At 47.0% G+C, this 20,848-nt stretch overlaps 1 protein-coding gene across 1 annotated transcript in view; it reads left to right on the top strand.

The window, feature by feature from the left end:
• DNAH17 (dynein axonemal heavy chain 17) overlaps positions 1-20,848 on the top strand; it is a 1,486,981-nt gene that overhangs the window by 924,442 nt on the left and 541,691 nt on the right. The gene's annotated exons all lie outside the window — the stretch shown is intronic.

The raw sequence follows: 20,848 nt of genomic DNA, 5'->3' as shown, positions 1-20,848 counted from the left end.
ATACTACCTTCCTTTTTTCCCAGGCCCCATGCCACCCAGGAGAACAGGCTCTGCATACCCTTGACTGTAAATGGGCTCTAGCATTTTACCTAGACCGTACAGCTACCCACAGGGAAGGCACTCAATTATTCGTTTCTTTCCACCCTAACAAGTTTTATTTATTTTTATTTTATTTATTTAAGTTTTTTTATATACCAACATTCAAGACAGTAGTCCCATCATGCTGGTTCACAAGAAACAGGGGTGCAATAAACTTTACAATTTGAACAATGGTGCAGAAAAGCAGTTACATGTAACAGGGAATCAATAACTAGGAGTAAGAAGGAAAATGAAGATCAAATAATTATATATATATATATATATAATAACATTATAAGAGGTGGCTATTAATGCTAATACTAGCGAAGAATGTTGATTGGCTATTAATGCTATTACTAGCGAAGAATGTTGATTGGAGGAGGTTAAGTAATGTTGGAGTTAGGAAAGGCCTGCGTGAACAGCCACGTCTTGAGTCTTTTCTTGAATGTTGAGATGCTGGGTTCCATTCTAAGATCCGGGGGAATGGCGTTCCATAAAGTTGGACCAGCTGTGGAGAAGGCCCGATCTCTAAGCGTGATGTGTCTGGTAGTTTTGGCTGGAGGTACTTGAAGAGATCCTTTGTAAGCATCTCTTGTCGGTCTTGTTGAGTAGTGTAATCGGAGGGGGATATGGAGATCGATTGGGGCTAATTGATGGATGTTTTTGAAAATGGTGAGAATGGTCTTGTAGATTATTCTGAAGTGGATAGGCAGCCAGTGGAGGCCCATCAGGATAGGGGTTATGTGTTCTCTTCTCCTGGTGTTAGTGAGTATACGGGCGGAGGCATTTTGGACCATTTGCAATGGTTTGGTGTGTGAAGAAGGGAGACCGAGCATGATGGAGTTACAATAGTCCAGCTTTGCGAAAATGATTGATTGTAGAATCGTTCTGAAGTCATGTGTGTGGAAGAGAGGCCGTATTCTTTTCAGCACTTGGAGCTTATAAAAGCAGTCTCTGGTGGTTTTGTTGATGTTCGCTTTCAGGTTTAGGTGATTGTCAATTAGAACTCCTAGGTCTCTCACTTGTGTAGTATTTGGTAAGGCTGGATGAGTGGGTGTGAGGGAGCTGTTTTCTGGTGTGATGAGTAGAAGTTCCGTTTTTGAAGAATTTAGTATAAGGTTGAGACTTGTGAGAAGCTGTTTGATATTTTGGAGGCAGGTTTCCCAGTGAGACAGTGTTTTTGCGAGTGACTCCTTGATGGGGATCAGGACCTGAATATCGTCAGCGTAGAGGAAGTGTTTGAGATTGAGGTCAGTGAGAAGTTTACATAAAGGTAACAGATAAATGTTAAACAAGGTAGGAGACAGGGATGAGCCCTGAGGGACTCCTACTGACGCAGGGTGAAGAGAGGATTCTTTATTATGAATCTTAACCTTATATCCTCTGTTGCTGAGGAAGGTTCTAAACCAAGATAGGGCGGTGCCCGAGATACCTATGGCTGTTAGTTGGTTGATGAGAAGAGAGTGATTGACCGTGTCAAATGCAGACGAAAGGTCGAGTAGGATCAGAAGGAAGGATTGTCCTTTGTCTAAGCCTAGGATGATGTGGTCGGTCATAGAGATGAGAAGGGCTTCCGTGCTTAAGGTTTTACGGAATCCATATTGTGATGGGAAAAGTAGGTTATTGTCTTCAAGGTAGTTTGAGAGTCGGGAGTTTACCAATTTTTCCATTATCTTGGCTATGAAGGGGAGGTTGGCTATAGGTCTAAAGTTGTTAGGATCGTTTGGGTCCAGATTTGGTTTTTTGAGAAGGGGTTTGAGTGAGGCTAGTTTGAGGTTGTCCGGGTAGAGTCCTTGAGTGAGGGAGCAGTTTATGATATCTGCCAGTGTTTTGGCGATAGAATCTGGAATTGATAGTAGTAGTTTAGCTGGGATGTGATCTGAAGGGTGGGAGGAAGGTTTCATTTTCCTTAGAATTCCTTGGATCTCCATGGATGAAGTTGTGTCAAGTTCTTCTAACTGAGTGTAGTTGATTGAGGGTTGACGAGTGGTTAGTGGAACAGTATGGTTAGTGGGGAGCTGAGATAGAAGAGTGTTGATTTTGTTGCTGAAGAATAGAGCTAATTCTTCCGCTTTCGATTGAGCTTGGTCATGTGGAATCTCTGGTTGGTTTAATTGTGTGAGGTTGGCTACATAGCTGAAGAGGGCTTTGGCATCGAATACCAGGTCATGTATCTTCGAGGCGTAATAGTCCCTCTTGGATCTTAGGGTGCTTGATTTGTATTGGTGCAGAGATGATTTGTAGATTGAAAGGGTGTTGGTTCCTGGGTTTTTGCGCCATTTAGCCTCATTTTGTCTTAGTTGGAGTTTGAGCTTTCTTAGTTCTGAGGAGAACCAGGGCTGTCTTTTGGAGGAATTCTGGTGTGGTTTTTTTGTAATTGAAGGGCATAGCTTGTTAGCTATAGTTTCGGTGATTGTGTTCCATGATCGAAGTGCTGAGTTCGGATCTGTAAGGTCCAGTTGGTGGAGTTGAGGTGATAGGTGATTATTGAGGTCTTCTGGGGAGCAAGTTTTCCTGTATGTGAAGGAGGGCGCAGGAATGCAAGCCGGGCTAGTATCTTTTATAGAGAATGAAGTTGTTATGAGGTAGTGGTCTGACCACGGGACCTTTGTGCAATCTGGGATAGATACGGGATTGATTGCAGCGTTAACGAAGATCAGGTCTAACGTGTGGCCGGCTTTGTGGGTAGGTTTGTTAACTAATTGAGTGAAGCCTAGTGCTGAGAAGGCTGTGAGAAGTGATTCACAGTTAGGTGATGGGGTAGGGTTATCTACGTGCATGTTGAAATCACCTAGTATGATAGCTGGCGAGTCAAAGTTGATGAGGGAAGAAGTTAATTCTACCAGGGGTGAAGCATCTGATTCCAGGAGTCCTGGGGGAGCATATACGAGAAGGATTTGGAGCTTGTCTGAGGTGAAAAGGCCGAATTCAAGTTTTGCATTGGAATTGGATTGCTGTAGAGAGAATCTGAGGTCCTTTTTAGTTGCTAAAAGAATACCTCCTCCCTTTTTTTTATGACGAGGTAGCGAGAAGAAGTCGTAAGCCTCTGTAGGTAATTGATTAATTATTGCTGTGTCTGAAGGTTTTAACCACGTTTCAGTGATTGCACAAATCTCCGGTTTCACGTCGATGAGGTAGTCGTTTAAGATTACAGACTTTTTCGTTAGAGATTGAGCATTGAAAAGGCTTAAAGAGAAGAGGGTGAGGCCTAGCAGTTGTGAGGTAGGAGTGATCGAAATTGAAGAGAGGGATTTAAGGTTGTGTTGTTGGGCATGTCGGAAAGAAATTCTTTTAGGTGGAGTATTATGTTGGAGAATTGGAATTGTGAAAAATGGGGCCATTTGTAAGAACTAAGTTGCGAGATTAGAAGGATAATGAGAGGGGCTATGTGAAAGATTGAGGCTTGTCTGTGCAGGTTTGATGAATGCTGGAGGCTTGCAGGCGATGCTGGATGAATGCTGGAAGTTTGCAGATGAGACTGGATGAATGCTGGAAGCTTGCAGATGAGACTGGATGAATGCTGGAAGCTTGCAGATGAATGCTGGAAGCTTGCAGATGAGACTGGATGAATGCTGGAAGCTTGCAGATGAGACTGGATGAATGCTGGAAGCTTGCAGATTAATGCTGGAAGCTTGCAGATGAGACTGGATGAATGCTGGAAGCTTGCAGATGAGACTGGATGAATGCTGGAAGCTTGCAGATGAATGCTGGAAGCTTGCAGATGAGACTGGATGAATGCTGGAAGCTTGCAGATGAGACTGGATGAATGCTGGAAGCTTGCAGATTAATGCTGGAAGCTTGCAGATGAGACTGGATGAATGCTGGAAGCTTGCAGGTGAATGCTGGAAGCTTGAAGCTTGCAGATGAGACTGGATGAATGCTGGAAGCTTGCAGATGAGACTGGATGAATGCTGGACGCTTGCAGATGAGACTGGATGAATGCTGGAAGCTTGCAGATGAGACTGGATGAATGCTGGAAGCTTGCAGATGAGACTGGGTGAATGCTGGAAGCTTGCAGATGAGACTGGATGAATGCTGGAAGCTTGCAGATGAGACTGGGTGAATGCTGGAAGCTTGCAGATGAATGCTGGAAGCTTGCAGATGAGACTGGATGAATGCTGGAAGCTTGCAGATGAGACTGGATGAATGCTGGAAGCTTGCAGATGAGACTGGGTGAATGCTGGAAGCTTGCAGATGAATGCTGGAAGCTTGCAGATGAGACTGGATGAATGCTGGAAGCTTGCAGATGAGACTGGGTGAATGCTGGAAGCTTGCGGATGAATGCTGGAAGCTTGCAGATGAGACTGGATGAATGCTGGAAGCTTGCAGATGAATGCTGGAAGCTTGCAGATGAGACTGGATGAATGCTGGAAGCTTGCAGATGAGACTGGATGAATGCTGGAAGCTTGCAGATGAGACTGGGTGAATGCTGGAAGCTTGCAGGTGAATGCTGGAAGCTTGCAGATGAGACTGGATGAATGCTGGAAGCTTGCAGATGAATGCTGGAAGCTTGCAGATGAGACTGGATGAATGCTGGAAGCTTGCAGATGAATGCTGGAAGCTTGCAGATGAGACTGGATGAATGCTGGAAGCTTGCAGATGAGACTGGGTGAATGCTGGAAGCTTGCAGATGAATGCTGGAAGCTTGCAGATGAGACTGGATGAATGCTGGAAGCTTGCAGATGAATGCTGGAAGCTTGCAGATGAGACTGGATGAATGCTGGAAGCTTGCAGATGAGACTGGGTGAATGCTGGAAGCTTGCAGATGAGACTGGATGAATGCTGGAAGCTTGCAGATGAATGCTGGAAGCTTGCAGATGAGACTGGATGAATGCTGGAAGCTTGCAGATGAGACTGGATGAATGCTGGAAGCTTGCAGATGAGACTGGATGAATGCTGGAAGCTTGCAGATGAGACTGGGTGAATGCTGGAAGCTTGCAGATGAATGCTGGAAGCTTGCAGATGAGACTGGATGAATGCTGGAAGCTTGCAGATGAGACTGGGTGAATGCTGGAAGCTTGCAGATGAATGCTGGAAGCTTGCAGATGAGACTGGATGAATGCTGGAAGCTTGCAGATGAATGCTGGAAGCTTGCAGATGAGACTGGATGAATGCTGGAAGCTTGCAGATGAGACTGGATGAATGCTGGAAGCTTGCAGATGAGACTGGGTGAATGCTGGAAGCTTGCAGATGAATGCTGGAAGCTTGCAGATGAGACTGGATGAATGCTGGAAGCTTGCAGATGAATGCTGGAAGCTTGCAGATGAGACTGGATGAATGCTGGAAGCTTGCAGATGAATGCTGGAAGCTTGCAGATGAGACTGGATGAATGCTGGAAGCTTGCAGATGAGACTGGGTGAATGCTGGAAGCTTGCAGATGAATGCTGGAAGCTTGCAGATGAGACTGGATGAATGCTGGAAGCTTGCAGATGAATGCTGGAAGCTTGCAGATGAGACTGGATGAATGCTGGAAGCTTGTTTAATGCTGTGGGACAGTTTGTTAGTAGAGGATTGCATGGGAGTTTCATGTGTTGAGTGTTGGAAGGAGGGAGAGTTGGAAGGAGGGAGAGTTGGAAGGAGGGAGAGTTTCATGTGTTGAGTGTTGGAAGGAGGGAGACATCCTGAACCCGGTGGGGTTCAGGATGTCCTCTCCCAAATTCCGTCCCAGTTGTTGTGCCTCTTGCATGCCTTTGGGTACATTTGGGTACATTTGGGTACAAGTTAGGGAAGCCTGTGGGTAAGCAGACTCTCTCCTCCTGGTTGGCAGACTGCATATCCTTCTGCTATCAGCAAGCCGGCATTCCATTCCAAGACCGTGTTAAAGCACACTCTGTGAGGGCCATGGCGACTTCAGTAGCACACCTATGATCGGTGCCGCTTCCTGACATTTGTAGGGCTGCTACCTGGAGTTCTCTCCACACCTTTGCAGCCCACTATTGCTTGGACAAAGCTGGAAGACAAGATTCCATCTTCGGCCAGTCTGTCCTTTGTAACCTGTCTACAACGTAACGTATCTACACCCTTCCACCTGCCCGGTGGGGTTCAGGATGTCCTCTCCCAAATTCCGTCCCAGTTGTTGTGCCTCTTGCATGCCTTTGGGTACATTTGGTGGATGTTTGGACATCCTCAGCTCGGTACTCACCCATATGTGAGGACTACCATCCTGCTTGTCCTGTGAGAAAGCAAATGTTGCTTACCTGTAACAGGTGTTCTCACAGGACAGCAGGATGTTAGTCCTCACGAAACCCGCCCGCCGCCCCGCGGTGTTGGGTTCGTAACATTTTGTTATTTTATTTTTCGGCACTGCCTGTAGCTTTCAAATAAGACTGAAGGGGGACCCCTGCTGGCTGCAGGGTTAGTGCCATGCTGGGCAGGCCCAGTAGGGGCCAGTCAAAGTTCTGGAAACTTTGACAGAAGTTTTCCGTGATTGGGCTCCATCCTGATGAAGTCACCCATATGTGAGGACTAACATCCTGCTGTCCTGTGAGAACACCTGTTACAGGTAAGCAACATTTGCTTTATCCTCCCCCATCTCTCAGTTGCCCAACCAGGCCATACCAAAAGCCTCAGGCCCGTCAATCCAGACCTCAAAAAGCCCAGCCAGCTCCGCAGCCTGGCTCTACTTCGGGGTTTTGACTCCCAACTGGAGAGCATCTGTCATCTTCCACTACCATCTCTGCCAGTAGGCGGCCGCTTGTGCCACTTCACCGAAACCTTCATGATATCCCGCCCGCCACCCCGCAGAGTTGGGTTTCTTACGATTTATTATTTTATTTTTCGCTCGTACTTCTACTATAAATGAGACTGAAGGGGGACCCCTGCTGGATGCAGGGTTGGTAGTATGCTGGGCATGCTCAGTGTGCCAAGTCAAAGTTCTAGAAACTTTGACAAAAGTGTTCCGTGATAGGGCTCCATCCTGATGATGTCACCCATATGTGAGGACTAACATCCTGCTGTCCTGTGAGAACACCTGTTACAGGAAAGCAACTCTACTATCTCTGGATGACATTGTGACTGACACCCCCAGCATATTCTAATTCCAAATATCAGTCACTTGCCATGAATAGTTTTCTCTCTGTGGATGAAAAACTGCTTGTTTATCCAAATAGACAAACAATTCCAGTGGGACTTTCTCAAGCTTCCAACAGTGTAACTTGGAGATTAATAACTCTATCAATTTGTCTTCATAGAACAATATCTCTTGCATCCTTATATTCCTATAAATCAGACCGCTGAGATAAACAGATTTCCTTCTATGGATGAAAATCTGTCTGTTATTCCAGGCAGAAATTGTAGGATAACCTGTTATCCTATAACAGGGTGGCCAACCTATGCCTTGGGAGCCATATGTGGCTCTTTCATGTGCAAAATGTGGCTCTTGCCCTCCTGGCCACATGGCAGCTGAACAGCATTGTAGAGGACAGGAGGGAAGAGACTGGAGCAGGAAGTACGCACAATAAAACAGAGCAGAGAAGTGACATTCTCCTCCATCTCTTGCCTTACTGACCTCACAGTACTTAATTGGGGGAAAAAACAGGGAGTGAGAGAGGGTCTGGTTAGGGGGGTTGTATGAGACCCATGTGGGGGGAGTGGAAGGGGCATGAGAGAGCCAGGATGGAGGGAGACAGGGTTCAAAAAAATGGGGAAAGGCAGTAGAGAAGATTGATAAAGCCAGGAGTGAGCTTATGTGTGCAAGAAAGTCAGCAATGGTGACTCAGAGAAGGGGTATGAAAAAACAGAAATGATGTCAGAGTGGGGCAGAAGTGGTGATGAGGATGTGTGCATAAGAGAGCTAGGGGGGAGAAGGGGGAGGGGTAAGGATGGATGTCAGAGAGCCATAGGTATTTCCCTACAAGAATTCCCTACAAGAATTTCGGTATATAAAAATTCTAAATAAATAAATAAATAAAATAAATAGGTAGAGAAGTTGAACGGGAGTGTGAGAGAGAGCCAGAGCTGGTGAAAGGGGGATGGAGAGTAACATAGCCAGAAGGGGTGATGGGGTGGGGGGCAGGAATGGAAGCCACAGGTGTAAAGGGGATGGAGGGGTGAGAGAGCCAGAGATGGTGATTGGGAAGGGGAAGGGTTTGAGAGAAGGACACAGGGAGTATAATGCTTCTAATGGAGTGACTTGAAAAGTCTAAATATTGGGGGAGAACAGATGGATATGTAAGAGCAAGAAGGAGAATGTATGTGAGATAGCCAGAAGGCACTAGAGGAGAGGGGGTCAGACAGTGAGTAAGAGGGAATGGGGGCAGAGGAAAAATAAGAGGGCTGTGGGCAGCGGAGATACCGATGGTGGGAAAGGGTGAGGAGGAGGGTGGGAAAGTAGCACAAGTGATGGAGAGGAAAGTGTTAATGTTGGGGCTTCCAACCCCATGTAATCATTCTTTTGGGGTTTGGGGAATATTTTGCTGGAGCTGCCAAGAGAGAGACTGGTAAGGACAGGGTAAGGGATTGAGAGAGAGACTGATGGGGACGAGAGAGAGAGAGAGAGAGAGAGAGAGAGAGAGAGAAAGACAGAAATTGGGCAGATCATGGGGGAAGAGAGAAAGGGAGATGTTGGTCAGAAAGAGGTGAGAACAGAATGGGATTGAGTGAGTGAGACTAGTGGGAACATGGTATATAGACGAGAGGTATATAAAGGAGACTTTCAGGGTCAAGGTAACCAAGTCCCAACTACAGTCTGGCATTCCTAGTGCTGACTTGGAGGAGGAAGATCACTTGGTTGGACAGCATCACCCTGATGTAGCAGGAAGTGATCCTGTAGCAAGGACTTGCTCTCCAGTTGATGCAATGTCCTCTCGCAGTGAGGACGAGTCTCCCAGGGTTAGTGCCCAGGAAGGAAGAGTTAGGTTGGCTGTCATATTTGGAGATTTGATTATTAGGAATGTAGTCAACTGGGTGGCTGGTGGACGTGAGGATCGCCTGGTAATTTTCCTGCCTGGTGAGAAGGTGGCAGACCTCATGCGTCAGCTAGTTAGGATTTTAGACAGTGCTGGGGAAGAGCCAGTTGTCATCGGATATGTGAGCACCAATGACATAGGAAGGTGTAGAGGGAGGGTCTAGAAAACAAATTTAGGCTTTTAGATAGAAAACTGAAATCCAGAACCTCCAGGCTAGCATTCTCTGAAACACTCTCTGTTCTACTCACAGGTCCCCAGAGGCAGGCAGAGCTCCGGAGTCTCCATGCATGGGCGAGACGATGATGCATAGAAGAGGGCTTTAGTTTTGTTAGGAATATTTTGAGGAAGGGGGAGCCTCTTCCAAAAGGATGGGCTCCATCTTAACCAGGGTGGAACCAGACTGCTGGTGCTAATCTGTAAAAAGGATAGAGCAACTTTTAAAGAAGAACAAGGAGGAAAGCCAACAGTCGACAGCAGCATTTGATTTGGAGGGAGGTATCTTCGAAGGATACTAATGAAACAGGAGAGATAGGGCATCCCAACAGAGAGGTTCCAAAAAATGAAAAGCAGTCCATGTGCCTATAAGTAAAGAACCATCTAAATTAAAAGATTCCAAATTATCCCTGTCAACCGAAAAGCAGGATGTTAATACAAAACAAAAGCCATACTGTTACAATTGGCAGTCCGCAGGCAGCTCCCACGGACTTCTGCCCTCATCTCGGCCCTAGCACAATGCAGCTGGCTGGCATACATGGCAAGATGCCACCATTACTTGCGTCAGGGATGCCGCTAACAGGTCTGGGTGTGGCATGTCCTCCTTAGGCGCACACCTTGCCTCATTTCTATATTTAAAGGAACAGCAGCAGGAAAGCCCTACGGCCCCTCTTGATGATGTCAGCAATGCTGCCCTATAAAAGGGCAATTCTCCAGCAGCAAGATGCCTTGGCAACAGGTCTCCTACAGTTTCTGTAGTGTTAGTTGCTTCAGCGTTCTCTCAGCATTCCCAAGTTCCTGTCTTCAATTCCTGGTCTTTGTCTGGACTTCAGTTCCAGTGTCTTGTTCTTCGGTTCTTGTGGTTTTTGTCTCATTTGTTATTGCTTGTGGACAGTCTTCAGCTCTTCATTCTTCAGTATACCTTGCCTCCTGTGTTGCTCTTTGTCCTCCTGCCCTGCCTATCCATCCCGCCTTCCCTTGCCAAGACCATAGACCCAGCAGACCCATCTGCATTAAAGGCCAGACACCATTGGAACTCCTAGTTGCCAGCATAAATTGCCTCGCTGCGTGTTTGGTCACCTTGTTCGTACCCACCGCCCCGCCTCCACCAGTATTGGTACCAGCACTACCATCAGTCACCAACTGTCCTACACCGCAACTACTAGCCCCTCCCTGGTACTCTGGGGATCCCAAGCAGTGCCGGGGGTTTCTGAACTAGTGTTAGATGTACTTTACTCTGCAAGCACTGTTATTCCCTTACAATTTGAGCAAAACCACCTACATTTTCTTGTTATTAGATGGGTAGGCCCTTTAATGGGCCTTTCCCCTCAGGGAGTTTACAGATCCTCTGTTGCATAACCTTCAACAATTCATGAACCAGTTTTGGACAATTTTTGAGGAGCCAGGCCAGATGGCCACAGTGGGCTCTAATCTACTGCATCTCCGTCAGGACTCCAGAACACTTGCTAAATACGCCATTGCGTTTATGACCCTGACAACAGAGCTGAATTTGCAGGGAGCTATTTTGCTTGCCATCTTTTTGGAAGGCCTTGCACCACAGATTAAAGATGAACTCGCTGCCTGGGAGTTGCCCACCATGCTAGAGGTGTTCATCGACCTCACTGGGGATATAGATTGGTGCCTAAAAGAAAGAGCCCGAGAGAACTGCCTGGCAAGCAGAAAAGTAACCTGGACACCACTGCTTCTGTTATGAGTGCCGACAGGCGCTCAGAGGCATGAGCCCTTGTGCCACGACGTAACCTGCACAACCTCAGGACTGGCTGTGGTCCACACCACTTGTGAGCAAACACATCCGGGCATGGGCTGGCTGAAAAAGAATACTCTTGGTTTGGAAACAGGAACCCGCTTGGCTTGGCATAGGAACACTCGGACATTCAACACACACCAGGACCCAGACCCAGCTGGTCTCTGGGGTAGTCCTCTGGCCACTCAAAAGCCCTTTTGGACTGCCGCTTGTAAGCAGTTTCAGCGTGAGGACAGACAGAGGCAGAGTACTTTGAACAAGATGAAGGCTCAGGTCTTGGAACCTGACGAAGGCTCAGGACTTGGAACATGATGAAGGCTCTGGAGTTGGAATAATGCGAAGGCTCTGAGATAGTCTGGCACCGCTGCACATTCTATACATCCCTGGGACTGGTTGCAGACCACGACAATAGCAGCGTAGGCACTGGACTGAAAGACTTGGAACAAGGCGGTGGCTGGCACAAGAACTCCAAAGACCAAGGACAGAATTCAGGAACTCGGACTCAGACTTCTGTCTAGGAAATCAGAACTCAGACTTCAGACTCAGGAACTTGGAACTCAGACTTCAGACTCAGGAACTTGGAACTCAGACTCAGGAACTAGGAAAGACTTCCGAAGACTTGAACCAGCAAAAAAGACTCTGAAGACTCTAGATAGGATGAAGATTTGGTTTCAGGAACAAGGCAAAGGCTTGGATTCAGGAACAAGATAAAGCGATCACAGGAACCAGAAAACCAAGAAAATGATCTAGACTGGGTCTATGGTCTTGGCAATCTGTTGCGGACATGGACCTTTGGACTGAGGTGGAGTTGGCACAACCTGCAGGAAGGAGCCCTGTAGGTCCCCACCGTCGGCTGGTGGAGTGGGAAGAGAGGCCCAACTAGAGCTTCACCTATCAGCCCACGTTCCCCATAAGTTGAGCTATCAGGTGCCAGGGCTGGCAGGTCTTAGGTGGAGGCCTCCGCCGAAGGGCTGGTGATCCAAGGCTAAGATTGTGGTGAACCAGAGGAGTCTGAGGCAAGCTCGGGTCAGGGCAGGCAACAATCAGGAATGTCCAGGAGCAGGCAGTGATCAGTGGCAGGTGGCAATCAAAAGAAGTCCAGGAAGCGTAATCACAGCTTCAAGCCTTGCTCCTGCCAGATACTGCCATGACAGTAACCCTGCCACCAGAAGAGCCCATGCAATTGGGTCGCTGTTGCCTGGCACCCAAAAAGAAGACCCAATGCAGACAATTAGACCTCTGCCTGAATTGTGCGGCTTAAGGACACAACTTATCTCAATGTCCTCAGCAGAGGGGAAGGATGCTACTCCTAGAGCCAGTTAAGTAAGTGACCTAGGGCTCACTGCCTCAACACCCCAACTCCTCTTGCCTGTCTCCTTGAGGCAACCTTCCATACATTACTCCAGTCAAGCATTGGTGTACTCTGGCTCTGGGGAAGGAACTTCATACAGGTCACTTACTTAACCGGCTCTAGGAGTAGCATCCTTCCCCTCTGCTGAGGACATTGAGACAAGCTGTGTCCTTAAGCCGCACAATTCAGGCAGAGGTCTAATTGTCTGCATTGGGTCTTCTTTTTGGGTGCCATGGCCCCTCTTGATAATGTCAGCAATGCTGCACTATAAAATAACTTCCGTCAAAAATTGGAAGAAGGATCCATCTGAAGAAAATAGGAAAAAGCATAAGCATTGGCAGGCTAAATGTAAAACAGGCTAAGAAAGAATTTGAAAAGAAGCTGGCCATAGAGACAAAAACTCATAATAAAAAAAGCAGGAAGCCTGTGGGGAAATGAGTTACAAGCACTTGTCACATACTCACCCTACACAAAATTCCTACATGATCGAGTGGTACTCCATACACATCCAAACTTTCTGCCAAAACTAGTTACGGAATTCCATTTGAATCAATTATCTTGCCTACTTTCTTCCCAAGACCACACTCTCATCAAGGAGAGAGGGCTTTATCCCAGGACAAGCAGGATACTAGTCCTCACATATGGGTGACGTCACTAACGGAGCCCTAGTGCGGGAAAACTTTCTGTCAAAGTTTCTAGAAACTTTTGACTGGTCCAGTGAGGCCACTGAGCATGGCCAGCCTGCTATGATATTCTCTGCCACAGGTGTCTCTCTTCAGTCTTCGTTTTTCCGCGCTGCTGCCAGCATCGCTGTACAGGAGCCGTTGAGATTCTCTCAACACTTAAATTTGACTTATAAGTCATACTATTGATATTCTCTCTCTCAAAATCTCTCGGGTTCTTTTTTCTTACCGGCCGGTAGGTAACCCAGTCTCAATTTTACTTGTTAGTAAAAAATTTTTCTCCTCATAATCTCATTGACTGCTATCGATCGAGTAAAAGAAGAAAAATGGCGACAGGATTTAAAAAATGCCCTGTTTGTGCCAGAAAGATGTCGATCACCGACCCACACACTGAATGTGTATTATGTCTCGGTGACAAACATGAAGTAAATAACTGTCCACAATGCGCGGAGATGACGCCGAAAGGCCGGAAGGCCAGGCTAGAAAAAATGGAACATCTGTTTAGCCTGCAACTGATACCATCCCCCTCACAGTCATTAAAGTCATCTCCGGCTGGAGCGACTAAGCGCTTAATTCTTAAAACACCTCACCCGGGACCGTCGGGGGATCATTCGTCTCCTTCATCGTCTTCAACATCGACAAAATCCATCGATAAAACCAAGTCTAAACATTGACACCGACATCGAAGCCCCTCGATGTCAGAATCTGCTTCCCAGGAAGGATCGATGGCAAAGCGGCCTAAGCATCAGGAAACCTCGGGGCCTTCAACGCCTCGGCCTACTTCGATTCAGGAACCCATTCCAGATCCTCCTCAGGGCACTGCGCAGGATCTCATGTCTCAGCCTACGCCACCGCCCACAACCGCTCTGACTCCATCGGTTGTGCGGCCGGAATTGGCCGATCTAATCCAACAAGCGGTTTCACAGGCTTTGAGGGACCAACTTTCAGTACCGACTTGTATGTCGATGCTGATGCTTACAGCATCGATGCCGGCAAGTCTGCTGATGCCGGTGGTACCACCGATGCCGGGGTCAATCTTGACACCGATGACAGGAGGGGACTTGATGTCAACGCCTAGAATTATTACAGCATCGACTTCGATCTATGCACAGATACCATCCACTTCATCGGTGCCAATGACAATGGTACCGCCATCGACAGTATCGACGCCAAGGAGACCAGTATCCACACTTGCATCGATGCCACCTATTATTTCATCGATGCAACCATCGACAGAGGAGACTGAGACTCAAGATCTAGCTCTCCTCCAACGTCTCCTCCAAAAATATCACAAAGTCCACAAAGTGGAATTGTGGAACACAATTCCACAGAAACCCACGGAACAAGTTCCTCCACCACTTTACATCGATGACCCATTACCTGGACCATCAGGTATTCACCAGCCACCCAAGTCAACCCCAAAGACTCCCTACCAAGATGATGATGAGGATTCTTGGGATGATCAAGGGACAGACACCTCTTCTGAGGACTTTATGTCAGACCCATCACCTCCTGAATCAAGAAAAAGATCCCCACCAGAGGACTTATTTTTTTCCAGTTTTGTCCAAGACATGGCGGACACAATCCCTTTCAAACTTTCATCAGAACAGGATTCTAGACAACACACACTGGAAGTTCTACAGTTTGTGGACCCGCCCAAACAAGTATTGGCGATTCCCATCCATGATGTGCTCTTAGATCTGCAGCACCATATTTGGGAGCACCCATGTACTGTTTCTGCAGTAAACAAACATGTGGACACAACCTACCTAGTGCAATCAGCACCAGGATTTCAAAAAACACAACTACCACACCAGTCTGTGGTAGTAGAATCTGCCCAGAAAAAATCAAAGCATGTCCGTCCACACTCTTCGACTCCTCCAGGGAAAGATCATCGCTTCTTCGACTCCCTTGGCAGGAAAATTTACCAGGGTGCACTCCTATCTTCCAGAATCTCTGCATATCAGCTGTACATGACACTAGGGATGTGAATCGTGTCCTCGATCGTCTTAACGATCGATTTCGGCTGGGAGGGGGAGGGAATCGTATTGTTGCCGTTTGGGGGGGTAAAATATCGTGAAAAATCGTTAAAAATCGTTAAAAATCGAAAAATCGAAAAATCGAAAAACCGGCACATTAAAACCCCCTAAAACCCACCCCCGACCCTTTAAATTAAATCCCCCACCCTCCCGAACCCCCCCCCAAATAACTTAAATAACCTGCGGGTCCAGCGGCGGTCCGGAACGGCAGCGGTCCGGAACGGGCTCCTGCTCCTGAATCTTGTCGTCTTCAGCCGGCGCCATTTTCCAAAATGGCGCCGAAAAATGGCGGCGGCCATAGACGAAAAAGATTGGACGGCAGGAGGTCCTTCCGGACCCCCGCTGGACTTTTGGCAAGTCTCGTGGGGGTCAGGAGGCCCCCCACAAGCTGGCCAAAAGTTCCTGGAGGTCCAGCGGGGGTCAGGGAGCGATTTCCCGCCGCGAATCGTTTTCGTACGGAAAATGGCGCCGGCAGGAGATCGACTGCAGGAGGTCGTTCAGCGAGGGTTCCGGCGCCTCGCTGAACGACCTCCTGCAGTCGATCTCCTGCCGGCGCCATTTTCCGTACGAAAACGATTCGCGGCGGGAAATCGCTCCCTGACCCCCGCTGGACCTCCAGGAACTTTTGGCCAGCTTGTGGGGGGCCTCCTGACCCCCACGAGACTTGCCAAAAGTCCAGCGGGGGTCCGGAAGGACCTCCTGCCGTCCAATCTTTTTCGTCTATGGCCGCCGCCATTTTTCGGCGCCATTTTGGAAAATGGCGCCGGCTGAAGACGACAAGATTCAGGAGCAGGAGCCCGTTCCGGACCGCTGCCGTTCCGGACCGCCGCTGGACCCGCAGGTTATTTAAGTTATTTGGGGGGGGGTTCGGGAGGGTGGGGGATTTAATTTAAAGGGTCGGGGGTGGGTTTTAGGGGGTTTTAGTGTGCCGGCTCACGATTCTAACGATTTATAACGATAAATCGTTAGAATCTGTATTGTATTGTGTTCCATAACGGTTTAAGACGATATTAAAATTATCGGACGATAATTTTAATCGTCCTAAAACGATTCACATCCCTACATGACACAGTATCAGAGAGATCTCTGGAAACAAATGGAGGAATTCACAAATTCTCTACCTGCACAATTTCAAGAAGAAGCACAGGCCATAGTTACCAAAGGCCTAGAAGCAGGGAAACATGAGGTAAGGGCTGCATATGACAATTTTGACACTGCCTCAAGAACAGCAGCAGCAGGAATCACAGCACACAGGTGGGCATGGTTAAAAGCCTCAGACCTCAGGCCTGAGGTACAAGAAAAGCTGGTAGATTTGCCATGTCTCGGAGACAATTTGTTCGGGGAAAAGGTCCAGGATGCTGTTCAACAGCTTAAGGATCACACAGAGACCCTATGACAATTGTCCCAACTACCACAAGAGACAGCAACACAGTCCTCTCGGCACCTTCCTCGACGGGACCCTAGGCATTCTTATTACAGACCAAGGAGGTACTACGCCCAACCTGCTAGAACTAGGCCTTCTAGACCTACTCAACGTTCACAATCTAGACAGCCCAGAACAACCCGCACTCAACCTCCTCCACAAACTGGTCCAGCAGCAGGTTTTTGAAGAGACCAGACCAGAGAACAGACCCACCTCCTGAACCCCAGACCAGACCTGCCAGTAGGAGGCAGAGTATTATATTTCCACTCAAATTGGACAAATATAACATCAGACCAATGGGTACTCTCCATAGTGTCTCGAGGCTACAAACTAAATTTCCTCTCAATTCCTCCAGAATTTCCACCAACTTCGTGCCCACAACAAAATTCTCAACTAATTCAATTACAAGTAGAATTATCCACCCTTCTGAGAGCCAGGGCCATTCAACCAGTGCCCCGGACACAGCAGGGCAGAGGATTCTACTCCAGAAATGTCCTCTTTCCAAAGAAAACTGGAGGCCTACGTCCCATCCTAGACCTCAGAAATCTCAACAAATTTCTAAAAAAGGAGAAGTTCAGGATGGTTTCTCTAGGCACCATGCTCCCACTTCTGCAAACAGGAGATTGGCTTTGTTCTCTGGATCTTCAAGATGCTTACGCTCACATTCCAATATTCCCTCCTCATTGCAAGTACCTGCGCTTCATGGTAGGCCATCAATATTTCCAATACAGAGTTCTACCATTCGGACTAGCCTCCGCTCCCAGAGTATTTACAAAATGTCTAGCAGTGTTAGCAGCACACTTACACAAGGAAAGTGTCCATGTATTCCCATATCTGGACAACTGGCTCATCAGAAGTCAATCTCAACAGGGAGCTCTTACGTCTCTAAATTGGATGATTGCTCTCCTTCACTCCATGGGTTTTCTCATCAACTATCAAAAATCCCACCTTACTCCGTCTCACCTACTTCAATTCATAGGAGCAGACTTGAACACAACCCTATCAAGGGCTTTTCTACCCGACAATCAAGCAGAGACACTTTCCCTTCTAGCAAAGTCCATTTACTCAAAGAGTCAAGCGACAGCTCATCAGTTTCTAACTTTATTAGGCCACATGGCCTCCACAGTTCATGTCACTCCTATGGCACGACTAGCCATGAGAGTAACTCAATGGACTTTAAGGTCACAATGGATTCAAGCCGTCCAACCACTGCATTCTCCAATTCAAGTAACCCACCAACTACGTTCTTCTCTACTTTGGTGGGTGAACAAGGACAATTTGCGCAAGGGCCTACCCTTCCAGCAACCAGTCCCACAGATAATTTTAACCACAGATGCATCCACATTAGGTTGGGGAGCTCACATAGACAATCTCCAAACCCAAGGCACTTGGACAAAACTTGAAGCAACATTTCAAATAAACTTCCTGGAACTTCGAGCTATACATTATGCGCTCCATGCATTCAAGGACTGCCTTTCACACAAGACTGTTCTCATACAAACGGACAACACAGTTGCCATGTGGTACATCAACAAACAGGGAGGCACGGGCTCGTATCTCCTTTGTCAAGAAGCCGCACAGATCTGGGCCTGGGCCCTAACACACTCAATGTTTCTCCGGGCCACTTATCTGGCTGGCATTCAAAATGTACTAGCGGATCGGCTCAGTCGTCAATTCCAACCACACGAATGGTCTCTGGATCCCTCGGTGGCAACCAGGATCTTCCAATGTTGGGGTCAACCGACAATAGACCTCTTTGCATCACACCTGAATCACAAAGTGGACAAATTCTGTTCTTTACAAAAACAAAAGAACCAACCAACCAAGGACGCCTTTGCTCGCCCTTGGAACTCAGGCCTACTATACGCTTATCCTCCGATACCACTCATAACAAAAACTCTAGTGAAGCTACAACAGGACAAGGGGTCCATGATACTCATAGCCCCGTATTGGCCTCGACAAGTATGGTTTCCCACACTTCTAGAACTCTCAGTCAGGGATCCAATTCGCCTGGGAGTAGCTCCCACTCTCATAACTCAGGATCAGGGACGACTGCGCCATCCCAACCTTCAATCCCTATCTCTGACAGCATGGATGTTGAAAGCTTGATATTACAACCACTCAATCTTTCAACCCATATATCTCAAGTGCTTATAGCTTCACGTAAACCTTCAACACGAAAGAACTACGCTTCCAAATGGAAGAGATTTACTGTGTGGTGCAAGCAAAACAACATCGATCCTTTTACTTGCCCTACAACTTCTTTACTAGACTATTTGTACCATCTTTCAGAATCTGGTCCCCAGACTTCATCTGTACGGGTACATTTAAGTGCAATTTCTGCGTACATAACAAGATAGCAGATGCACCAATCTCTACACAACCTCTTGTCCATAGATTTATGAGAGGCTTAACTCAACTCAAACCACCAATTAGACCTCCAGTCACACAATGGGATCTAAATTTGGTTTTATCAAGGCTCATGCGTTCTCCTTTTGAACCCATAGATTCCTGTGATATTAAATTTCTCACATGGAAGACTATCTTCCTCATAGCCATTACATCAGCTAGACGGGTTAGTGAGTTACAAGCACTTGTCACATACTCACCTATACAAATTTTCCACATGATAGAGTGGTACTCCGTACACATCCAAAATTCCTTCCCAAGGTAGTTACGGAATTCCACTTGAACCAATCCATTGTTTTACCAACATTCTTTCCAAGGCCTCATTCTCATCAAGGAGAAAGGGCCTTACATACCTTGGATTGCAAGCATGCTCTATCTTTCTACTTAAACCGCACTGCAGTCCACAGGAAATCCAATCAACTCTTTGTTTCCTATGATCCAAACAAACCAGGGAAAGCAGTAGGAAAGCATACCCTATCCAACTGGCTAGCAAATTGCATACAATTTTGTTATGAAAAGGCAGGCCTTCCTCTCCAAGGGCGAGTAAAAGCTCATTCAGTAAGAGCAATGTCAACCTCAGTAGCACACTATCGTTCAGTGCCAATTCTTGACATTTGTAAAGCAGCAACATGGAGTTCTCTTCACACCTTTGCAGCTCATTACTGTTTGGATAAACAAGGACGACAAGATTCAACCTATGGACAATCTGTCTTAAAGAACTTGTTTCCAGTTTAACCCCAACTCCTTCTACATCCAACCTGCTGTGATCTTCGGCTGACTCATTTCAGCAACAATGCTTCAGTAATGCTTCACTACAAAATGACTCAGCCTATAGCTTGCTAATCACCCATATGTGAGGACTAGCATCCTGCTTGTCCTGGGATAAAGCAAAATTGCTTACCTTGTAATAGGTGTTATCCCAGGACAGCAGGATGTAGTCCTCACAGAACCCACCCGCCACCCCGCGGAGTTGGTTCTCATACTTTTTATTATTTTATTTTTTGCTAAAGCTCATTGCTACATAAGAGACTGAAGAGAGACACCTGTGGCAGAGAATGTCATAGCATGCTGGGCATGCTCAGTGGCCTCACTGGGCCAGTCAAAAGTTTCTAGAAACTTTGACAGAAATTTTTCCCGCACTAGGGCTCTGTTAGTGACATCACCCATATGTGAGGACTACATCCTGCTGTCCTGGGATAACACCTATTACAAGGTAAGCAATTTTGCTTTACACACCTTGGACTGTAAACGTGCACTTGCATACTACTTAGACCGCACTACAGCCCATAGAAAATCCAACCAGCTCTTTGTTTCTTTTGATCCAAACAAACCTGGGAAAGCAGTGGGCAAACAAACTTTGTCCAATTGGCTAGCAGATTGCATACAGTTTTGCTATGAAAAAGCAGGCCTTCCTCTCCAAGGGCGAGTAAAGGCACATGCAGTAAGAGCAATGTCAATCTCAGTAGCACACTACCGTTCAGTGCCAATAGCTGACATATGTAAGGCCGCAACATGGAGTTCCCTTCACACCTTTGCGGCTCATTACTGTCTCGACAAGGAAGGACGACAAGATTCAGCCTATGGACAATCTGTCTTAAAGAATTTATTTCCAGTATAATCCCAACTCCTTCCACATCCAACTTTTCTATATTCACTCTATTAGGTTTATCGGCTTCTATGTCCCCTTTTTTCTATTTTGCCTAAGTTGTTATTTAATTTTAATATTTAATTTTATACCCCACCTGTCAATCATGATCACGTGACCACCCTTCCGCGCATGTTTGACCTGGAGCTAGCCCTTTTAAACGCTCATTTTTGTCAGCTAATTCACATGCTCTATCTGGAGTAAGTGTTGGTAACCATCTTAGAAGTGAGATACTGACTGGGTGAAAAGGGGATTGTCATTAGCTGGTTGGGAAAATCTAGGCGAAGTAGGAGGAGTGGGAAAAACTAAAAGGAGATATCATAAGACCAATTAATT

This window comes from Rhinatrema bivittatum, chromosome 4, assembly GCF_901001135.1.
Source record: "Rhinatrema bivittatum chromosome 4, aRhiBiv1.1, whole genome shotgun sequence".
Taxonomy (NCBI): Eukaryota; Metazoa; Chordata; class Amphibia; order Gymnophiona; family Rhinatrematidae; genus Rhinatrema; species Rhinatrema bivittatum.
This window is presented reverse-complemented; position numbering and strand designations above follow the sequence as displayed.